This window comes from Mobula birostris, chromosome 13 (genome assembly GCF_030028105.1).
Source record: "Mobula birostris isolate sMobBir1 chromosome 13, sMobBir1.hap1, whole genome shotgun sequence".
In the NCBI taxonomy this organism is placed as follows: Eukaryota; Metazoa; Chordata; class Chondrichthyes; order Myliobatiformes; family Myliobatidae; genus Mobula; species Mobula birostris.
In genome coordinates, this window is record NC_092382.1 from 60,459,993 (window position 1) to 60,465,685 (window position 5,693).

A 5,693-nucleotide genomic window follows, 5' to 3' on the forward strand; every position below is an offset into this window, starting at 1 on the left:
TAAATAGACAAATTCCTCAGTCCTGCTCCTGGACCTGCAGCGAAATCGGACGCTGCCCTGAATGAATTAATAATCATCGGTTCCCCAATGCAGAGTGACGGTGAGAAACGGTACTGACTGTTCAACCTGTCACTCGTTGTCGCCGGTCAGTTAATTGTGTTTGACTGTGAGTGAATCGGGAGCAGCTTATTCATTCCCGCACGGCAGCAGCTGACAGATTGTTTAATTTACATTTGTCCTGATGAAATCAATAAACCGCTGTAACTTCCTGCCTTGGTGTCGGACTTGAGTCTCATTAGAGGAGAAACAGTGACCTGGAGCTACTGCTGCCCCCCGCACCCGGTTAACTGCAATAATGGGCCTGAGCTCCTCACACTGGTACAGCAGCGTCTCAGCTCTAGTCTGGGGGATGTCAGTCCGATAATATCTGCTTCCCAGGATCTCCTCACTCCTCATCCCCATCCAGGCTGACCATCCCCTACTCGCACCCCAGATACTCGCACTCTTCTGCCCCCATCTTCCTGCGCGCTCTCCGTGCTCTGGCAGACAAAAAACGACAAAAGAGATTGGAAGTTCATAGACTGTATAACATCTGACCTGTATCCACAAAGGTCGCGAAGAAGAGAGGGATGGGGAATGGAACAGAAGCGATCAACATGGGGTGATCTCCCTCCACACCGTGACATCACACAATGACATCACGCCGTGCCATCACACAACGCCAGCGTCAATAACAGTGAAGCTCCCTCCGCCCCATATCATCAAACAATCCCGGCTGCAGAAACAGAGTGGAGCTCCCTCTACACTGTCCCAACACACATCCCCAAATCAGACACACAGTGAAGCTCCCGCCACACCGTCCAATCACACGCTTTGGGGATTAGACACAGCGAAACTCCCTCCACACCGTCCCATCACATACAGACCGGCTCAGACACAGAGTGAAGCTGCTTTCACACCGTCCCATCACATACTCCCCGCATCAGAGACGGAGTGAAACTCCCTGCTCACCGTCCCGCCAAACACTACAGGAGATAGAAACAGATTGAAGCTCCCTCCCCACCATCCCATCTTCTGTCTTCACTAAGGAGGACATAAATAATCTTCCAGAAATAGTAGGGGACAGAGGGTCCAGTGAGATGGAGGAACTGAGCGAAATACATGTTTGTAGGGAAGTGGTGTTAGGTAAATTGAAGGGATTGAAGGCAGATAAATCCCCAGGGCCAGATGGTCTGCATCCTAGAGTGCTTAAGGAAGTAGCCCAAGAAATAGTGGATGCATTAGTGATAATTTTTCAAAACTCGTTAGATTCTGGACTAGTTCCTGAGGATTGGAGGGTGGCTAATGTAACCCCACTTTTTAAAAAAAGGAGGGAGAGAGAAACCAGGGAATTATAGACCAGTTAGCCTAACATTGGTGGTGTGGAAACTGCTAGAGACAGTTATCAAAGATGTGATAACAGCACATTTGGAAAGCGGTGAAATGATCGGACAAAGTCAGCATGGATTTGTGAAAGGAAAATCATGTCTGACGAATCTCAAAAAAATTCTTGAGGATGTAACTAGTAGAGTGGATAGGGGAGAACCAGTGGATGTGGTATATTTGGATTTTCAAAAGGCTTTTGACAAGGTCCCACACAGGAGATTAGTGTGCAAACTTAAAGCACACGGTTTTGGGGGTATGGTATTGATGTGGATAGAGAATTGCTTGGCAGACAGGAAGCAACGAGTGGGAATAAACGGGACCTTTTCAGAATGGCAGGCAGTGACTAGTGGGGTACCGCAAGGCTCAGTGCTGGGACCCCAGTTGTTTACAATATATATTAATGACTTCGACGAAGGAATTAAATGCAGCATCTCCAAGTTTGCGGATGACACGAAGCTGGGCAGCAGTGTTAGCTGTGAGGAGGATGCTAAGAGGATGCAGGGTGACTTGGATAGGTTGGGTGAGTGGGAAAATTCATGGCAGATGCAATTTAATGTGGATAAATGTGAGGTTATCCACTTTGGTGGCAAAAATAGGAAAACAGATTATTATCTGAATGGTGGCCGATTAGGAAAAGGGGAGGTGCAACGAGACCTGGGTGTCATTATACACCAGTCATTGAAAGTGGGTATGCAGGTACAGCAGGCGGTGAAAAGGGTCAATGGTATGCTGACATTCATAGCAAGAGGATTCGAGTACAGGAGCAGGAAGGTACTGCTGCGGTTGTTCAAGGCCTTGGTGAGACCACACTTGGAGTATTGTGTGCAGTCTTGGTCCCCTAATCTGAGGAAAAACATTCTTGCCATAAAGGGAATACAAAGCAGGATCACCAGATTGATTCCTGGGATGGCAGGACTTTCAAGTGTAAGGGGGTTTCGATTTTTATGTTACTGCGAAGGCTAATTAAAATGGCGTTTTTGTTATGTTAATCTGGGGAATGCGGCTTTGTTGTGCTTTAACGCTGAGAATGTTTGCGCTAGCAGCTTATTGCGGTTTAGAGGGTGATAAGAGGGTGCTATTAACCAATTGGGATAGTTGTTATGGTTTTGGTGTATTTGAAGATACTGTTTGCGAGGGGTTTTGGGGCAGAAGGCGGGAGAGCGAGACAGAGGATGGACCAGGTGCTGTGAGTCCGCTAACGGGGTCGGACCCCGAGCGGGACGTTCGGCGAGGAGACGGAGACGGAGACGGACTCGTATGGAGCGTCTGGTTGACCACCGTTGTTGGTCCCAGGCGGCCGGTCGAGGTGGTCCGAGGGGGTCGCAGGGTGAAGAAGAAGGTCCTTGAGCTCCAACGGTTTTTGTGCACGAAGAGATTGAACTTTGATAAGTGTGGCGCCTTTTATTTTCCTTTTATATTTTATTCTCTTTTAATTATATAGTTCCAGTAATATCTATAAACTGTAAATCATTTAATTGCATCTGGTGTAGTGTCTGTTATTTGGGCGGGGTGGGGTACATCACACAGCATCCACACAAACGAATTACCCAGTTTGGCGGGGCCGAGGCTGTTTCCCTAGACGACAGCGAGCCGAGCGACCCTAAGGGTGGCCAGGGGGGCTACACATGTCATGAAAGACTGGATCGACTAGGCTTGTACTCTCTGGAATTTAGAAGATTGAGGGGGGATCTCATTGAAACGTATAGAATTCTAAAGGGATTGGACAGGCTAGATGCAGGAAGATTGTTTCCGAATTTGGGGTAGTCCAGAATGAGGGGTCACAGTTTGAGAATAAAGGGGAAGCCTTTTAGGACCGAGATGAGGAAAAACTTCTTCACACAGAGAGTGGTGAATCTGTAGAATTCTCTGCCACAGAAAACAGTTGAGGCCAGTTCATTGGCTATATTTAAGAGGGAATTAGATACGGTCCTTGTGGCTAAAGGGTTCGGGGGTATGGAGAGAAGGTAGGTGCAGGGTTCTGAGTTGGATGATCAGCCATGATCGTACTGAATGGCGGTGCAGGCTCGAAGGGCCAAATGGCCTACTCCTGCACCTATTTTCTATCTTTCTATGTTTCTACTCCCTCTATCAGACACAACATGAAGGTCCCTCGACGCAGTCCCATCAGACACTCCTCGTTTCAGAGTCAGACTGAAGCTCCATCGCATCGTCCTATCACAAATTTCCAGGATTAGACATATAGCTTCCCTCCCATGTTCACCACATTCCACAGAGGATGTATCGAGATCACCCTGAGCAGCTGCATCACTGATTGGTTCGGGAATTGTACCGTCTCGGATCGCAAGACCCTGCAGGCGATAGTGAGGTCAGCTGAGAATATCATCGGGGTATCTCTTCCTGCTATTACAGATATTTACACCACACGCTGTACCCGCAGAGCTAACAGTATTGTGAAGGACCCCACGTAGCCCTCATACAAAGTCTTCTCCCTCCTGCCATCCGGCAAAAGGTACTGAAGCATTCGGGCTCTCACAACCAGAATGTGCAACAGTTACTTCCCCCAAGCCATCAGACTCCTCAATACTCAGAGTCCAGACTGACATTCGAAGTTAAATACAAATAATAAGCAGGGCCTCTCACAAGCACAAAATCAAATGTAACATTTCAGCTGAATGCTCAGCTTGAGAAACCCCCACTCACCTGGACGTTTTAAGCATTAAAATCACAAGTGCTCTAGGTGAGGCTCGAACTCACTGCCTCGGCATTTCTCCGCCGTGTACTGCCATTTTAGTACCGCGCGCTAACCGATTGCGCCACTAGAGCCCAGCGCTGCAAACACGTGGTTTTTCATATTGGAAAGAAAAAAATGGAAGAAATGTAAAGATATCATAGGGCATAAAGTTATACAGCACGAGAAAAGGCCGTTCGGCCCACAATGTTTTGCCATTTCAGCTAAAAAGCAAATGAAAGACACTCAAACACTAATCCCTCCTTCCTACCATGTCCATATCACTCGATCATCCCTAGATCTACGTGCACATCGAGTCATCAAATGTGCGCATCAAATATCACCCATAAATTTGCTGATGATGCAAACATCGTTGGTCTAATCTCAGATGGATACGAGAGGGCTTACAGGGGCGAGATATGCCAACTAGTTGAGTGGTGTCACAGCAACAACCCTGCACTGAACGTCGGTAAGACGAAAGAGCTTATTGTGGACTTCAGGAAGGAGAGAGATACCAATCCTCATAGAGGGATCAGAAGTGGAGAGAGGAAGCAGTTTCAAGTTCCTGGGTGTCAAGATCTCAGAGGACTTGACGTCGTCCCAACATATCGAAGCAGTTAAAAAGAAGGCGAGACAGCGGCTATACTTCATTGCCGGGGGGCGGGGGGGGGGGGGGGTGTTAGTTGTGTTACGTACCCCGTAACGGATCTAAAGAACCAGCAGAAATGGAGCACACCTCGAGTCAGGTATTGCTGTTAAAAACACTATTTTATTAGTATGTACTTTTACTATAGTAACTTAAGCAAGATAAACTAAAGTTAACAGTGTTATGTGTATGTATATATGTGTGTGTGAGTGTGTGTGTGTGTGTGTGTGTGTGTGTGTGTGTGTGTGTCTGTGTGTGTCTGTGTGTGCCTGTGTGTGTCTGTGTGTGTCTGTGTGTGTGTAGTATATAACTCCCAAACTATTGAGCTTGGGGGAAACAAGGCTTAGAGTCTTGAGATGATAAAGTACGAAAGTTCATTTCATCCACGGAATAGGTGATGAGACAGAGATGTTTGTAATCCAAAAGGCGAATGTTATGAGAAGACAATTACGTCGATATTCCACAGATTCCACGACAGCAATACAGATAACAATAGTAGTAGGTTTTATATCTGACGTTGTTCCACTCCGCACAGGAAGTACCACCGACAGTGATCTCAACAAATATCATTTCAACAAAAGTGGTACCACACCCGAATTCAGCTACGGGACATCTCAAAGTGGTGGCCACAGGACACTCTAACAGAATCAACGTATGGATTATCACCAGTAGTAGTTTATCACTAAGGGGACCCTCTTCAAGGGAACCAACCCCAAACACACAACGTGATAGCCACTCATCCATTTCCACTTCATACAAATAACTCCGACACTGATTGGCCACAGGGGTGGCTTTCTTCAGTGAACTACCACACACAAACAAGGGTAACACACAAGTGGTATTCACAAGGGTACTCCCCTCACCAGAGAACCCACTCTTGTGGATTAACTAAGTCATAACCACACCTTCGCATTCGAATGGAACTCAAACTCA

The 5,693-nt window shown here is 47.0% G+C and overlaps 1 non-coding gene across 1 annotated transcript; it reads right to left on the reverse strand.

Moving 5' to 3' along the window:
* Positions 1 to 4,115: 4,115 nt before the first annotated feature.
* Positions 4,116 to 4,209, reverse strand: trnaf-aaa (transfer RNA phenylalanine (anticodon AAA)). Its single transcript has 2 exons — positions 4,172 to 4,209; positions 4,116 to 4,151 (listed from the first exon to the last, which is right to left on the reverse strand). It is a non-coding gene; the product is annotated as a tRNA-Phe (tRNA).
* Between the last annotated feature and the right edge of the window lie 1,484 nt (positions 4,210 to 5,693).